The sequence below is a fragment of the Chrysochloris asiatica genome, unplaced genomic scaffold (assembly GCF_000296735.1).
Source record: "Chrysochloris asiatica unplaced genomic scaffold, ChrAsi1.0 scaffold00099, whole genome shotgun sequence".
In the NCBI taxonomy this organism is placed as follows: Eukaryota; Metazoa; Chordata; class Mammalia; order Afrosoricida; family Chrysochloridae; genus Chrysochloris; species Chrysochloris asiatica.
In genome coordinates this window covers 459452-464509 of record NW_006408617.1, presented here as the reverse complement: position 1 = coordinate 464509, position 5058 = coordinate 459452, and positions in this window count along the sequence as shown.

Sequence of the window (5058 nt, the reverse complement as noted above, 5' to 3'; positions counted from 1 at the left end):
GCGACCTTCACTACACCTTCACCCTAGCCGCCATCAAGCCCCGCCTCTCACCACTGATATTTTAAAAACCAGCAACATCACCCATAGTGGACAGGTTTCAGCTGAGCTTCCAGGCTAAGATTAGGAAAAAGGAGAAACAGACTAATTCCAAATGTTTAGCCATTATAAACCTTACAAAAAGCAGTGGAACAGAAAGCACTAGAGTACTGAATATTGAAATGTGATGAAGAACACGAGAATATTGTCAGATATAGTGCTGGAAGATGAGCTATTCAAGTTGGAAGGCCCTCAAATATAACTAAGGTAGAGCTACTTCATTAAAGCAGAGTTGACTGTGATGTTACAAATAGAGTAAAGCTTTTGGGACCTTTATTTGCTGGCGGGACACGCCCCAAAATGAGGAGAAATAGCAGCAAACATCCACTAATAATTAGAACATGGAATGTAAGAAGTATGAATCGAGCAAAATTGGAGGTTGTCAAAAATGAAATGGAACACATAAACATCGATATCCTAGGCATTAGTGAGCTGAAATGGACTAGTATTGGCAATTTTGAATCTGACAACCACATGGTTTAGTATGTCAGGAATGAAAAATTGAAGAGGAATGTGCCACATTCATCATCAAAAGAACATTTCAAGATCTGTTTTGAAGTATAATACTGTCTGTAATTCAAACACCTACAAAGAAGACCAGTTAATACTACTACTATTCAAATTTATGCACAAAACACTAAAACTAATGATAATGAAATTGAAGAAGTCTACCAATTCCTTCAGTCTGAAATTGATCAATACAAACAAGCTATATTGAAAATTACTGGTGATTGGAACGTAAATGTTGGAAACAAAGAGGAAGGGTAGTCAAAAAACATGGCCTTGGTAATAGAAATGATACTGGAGGTCGCATGATAGAATTTTGTAAGAACAATGACTTCTTCATACAAATGCCTTTTAAAAACAATAGTAAAGATGGCTATATAGATAAACCCCACCAGATGAAATACACAGTAATCAAATTGACTAAACCTGTGGGAAGAAACAGTGGAAAAGCTCCATATCATGATAGTTTAAAATCAAGAAAGAGTACTCTGGGTTATTCTTTCACCATACTTACTCGATCTGTACACTGAGCAAATAATATGAGTAGCTGGATTATATGAAGAAGAATGTGACATGATACTAAGACTTCATCTCTCACACTTCAGACATATTTTCAGGAGGAACCGGTCCTTGGAGAAGGACATTATGCTTGGCAAAGTGGAGGATCAGTGAAGAAGAGGAAGACCCCCAAGGAGATGGACTGGCCCAGTGGCAATAGTGATAGTCTCAAGCTTAACAATGATGATGAGCATGACTCATACCAGGCAGTGTTTCATTCTGTTGTGTTTAAGGTCTCTATGAGTCAGAGCTGACTCTACAGCACCTCACAACAACAACAGCAAGGACAAATTATGAAACCATAACCATTAACTCATCTGTTATATATAATAATGTTATGAATTACTTTGAAAACTACAGGAATGTCCTAAAAGGAAATTAGGTTTTTACCATAGTAAATTTATTCCATGTGAACACTATGGAATTTTCTATTTGTTCTACTCTTGTTGCTTTTTGGATTAAGTCATTCCTAAGTGAAGATGACTTTTTTCCTGACTTTTTCTTATAGTCATATATTAATGCATGTACCATTTCAAAGCCATGGAAACATTAAATCATGCAATACTTGCTTTTTAAAAAATCTGAATATTCTAAAATCTTGGAAACATTTCTCATATTTTTCATATTTCTCTTTGACATCCAATTGCTAAAGAAACTTAAAAACACATTTAGATTTCTATCAAACTTTCCAAATGCTAACTGTGTTCTGATTACTTGGAACACACCAAGTATAATAAAAATAAAAATAAAATAGCATTGTGTCACTAAGGGATTGTTTTAATTACAAATTACAAAAATACCAATCTCTGAAGGTTTTTTTAATTCCATTTTTTATTTCTATTTTGTCTTTCCTCTTTCCTGACTCATTTCCAAATGAAACCAAGCATGATGATAAAGATAGGTTATCAAAATATTCACAGTGCAGGTTCCCTAAGGGACCATTCACATAGCTACAGTGCTACAAAGTAGTAAGAGCAATGTTATGAGAATATGTTAATTCCTAACTGGAAAATCCAAAAACAGGATATAAGGGAACAACGGGAAACTGCCCTGCCTAGTGGTGTATGTACAGTTAGAGAAACTGACCTATCAAATTCTATTATGAAACAACTAGAAATAATATCATTAGAGATAAATTTTTTGGTTTTATGCATTAAGGTTTTCACAGTATTTGGGCCAAGTAAAAACTCGGTTATAAATTTGTTAAATAAAATCATGCAACCTATCTTATGTTTTTCTCCTCAACAACCTTGCAAGGTGAATATCATTAACACCGTTGGTGGTAGTGGTGGTGGTGGTGGTAGTGATGCCGTGGAGTCAGTTCCGACTCATAGTTTCCAAGGCTGTAAATCTTTACAGGAGCAGAAAACGTCATTTTTCTCCAGTGAAACTGCTGGTCATTTCCTGCTGCTGACTATGAGATTAGCACTCCAACTGGTAACCAGTATGCTACCAGAGCTTGGGAAAAATTTGGGAGTTATGTGATTACTGTTGTATCCAGTGCTCTTCCAATAGTACGTATCTGACTTATCAACATTCATTCATTTAGTTATTTAGTCTTCAAGTCTAATTTGTGATTAATGCATAGTGAGAAAGAGAGAGAGAAGGAATTAGAGCATTACATTACAAAATAATTGTGCAATGAAGGTCAACTATTGTGGGGTCAGGCAAGTTTCTTTGGTGTGAGATTTTGTTTAAATCTTCAAGATAACCTATTGTTATCAACTCTTATTATCTGTCTGTTATAATCTAAATCAGCACTCATCAAATGATGCTTGAGGGCACACTAGTGTGTGACTTGATGTTGGTTACTGTTCTGTGGATTGCAGTGTCCCAACTAGCAGCAGTTGCTCTGTGGTTTGATCTAATATTTCATATTTTATAATTTAAGGTGTAAGAGGTATAGGGGGGAAGGTGCACATCAGGTTAAACTATTAGAAAGTGTGATGCCAAAATTTGTGCAGTGTTTATAAAATTTGTGCAGTGTTTCAGTAGAGATTTATTACTTAAAAAATATTCCTACAGTTAGTTATAACAACAAAATTATTTTCATAAACACAACTTGCATGTATCAGTATACCTACAAGTCTAAAACTTAATGCTAATTTACTTTTGAAACTTCTGATGGAGTCCTGGTGTGATGCTACAGGATAAAGCATTGGACCAAAAGGTCAGTGGTTTAAACTTAACCAGCCGCTCCTTGGAAATGCTATACAGGGTTGCTAGGAGTTGGAACCAACTTAAGGCACTTAACAGCAAAAACAACAATGTGCTCTATTCAAAGATGCCATTATTAGCCAATTATGATGATGTTTTAAATCACGTGGTTTCTTCTGCATACACTGCAAGCATGCACTGTTGTTTTCATTGTTGCAGGTGTTTTTATAGTCACTGATTTTGTCAAATGTTCTGGGGTTTTAACTACAATATTGTGGTACTTTGTTTTTGTGAACCTATATCAATAGCATCCACCATTCGTCTGTCAGTAGGTTGCAAGGCACTCAAAATGTGACTGGAGAAGAGCTGCCTCCTCAAAATAGAGTTGACCATGATGACATGAATGGAGTAAAGCCTATGGGAGAAAAGCCCATGAGACCTTCATTTGCTGATGGGCCACAACTCAAAATGAAGAGAAACAACTGTAAACATCCATTGAAAATTGGGAAATGGAATGTATGAAGCATGAATCTGGGAAAATTGAAAATTGTCAAAAATGAAATGGAACGCATAAACATCGATATCTTAAACATTAGTGAACTGAATTGGACTGGTATTGGCCATTTTGACTCTGATGACTACACGGTTTATTAGGCCAGGAATGACAAATGGAAGAGGAATGGTTTTGCATTCATTGTGAAAAAGAGCATATCCACATCAGTTATGAGGTACAACGCTGTCTGTGATAAGATAATATCCATGTGCCTGCAGGGAAGCCCAGTAAATACCACTATTATTCAAATTTACACACCAACCACTAAAGCCAGTGAGGATGAAATAGAAGAATTCTACCAACTGTTCCGTGGCAGAAACATGAGGTTTTCTGCTCCCGTAGATATTTACAGCCTTGGAAACCATGTACAGGGTTGCTATGAGTTGGAAGCAACTCCACATCACATAACAACAACAACAACCAACTTATTCGATCTGAAATTTATCAAACATGCAATCAAGATGTTTTGACCATTACTAGTGATTGGAATGCAAAAGTTGGGAGCCAAGAGGAAAGACCAGTAGTTGGAAAATATGGCCTTGGTAATAGAAATAATGCTGGAGAACTCATGATAGAAATCTGCAAAATCAAATATTTGTTCATTTCAAATACCTTCTTTAGACAGCATAAGAGACGACTATGCACATGGACCTCACCAGATGGAATACATAGAAATCAAATTGACTACATCTGCGGAAAGAAACGATGGAAAAGCTCCATATCATCAGTCAAAACAAGGCCAGGGGCAGACTGTGGAATAGACCATCAATTACTCATATACAAATTCAAACTGAAGTTGAAGAAAATGAAAAGTCCCTGAGAGCCAAAATATGGCCTTGAATTTATTCCACCTGAATTTAGAATAAATCTGAAGAACAGATTTGATACATTAAGCACTAAAGACTAAAGACCACAAGTGTTGTGGGATGACATCAAGAACACCATACATGAAGAAAGCAAAAAGTCATTTACAAGACAAAAAAGAAGGAAAAGGTCAAAATGGATTTCAGAAGAGACACTGAAACTTGCTCTCCAGTGTAAATATGCTTGCTCTCCAGTCTAAAAAAGCAAATGGAAGAAATGAGGAGATCCAAGAGCTGAACATAAAATTTCTAAGATCAGCTCAAGAAAATAAAGCCAAATATTATAATAAAATATGCAAAGATCTGGAGTCAGAAAACCAAAAA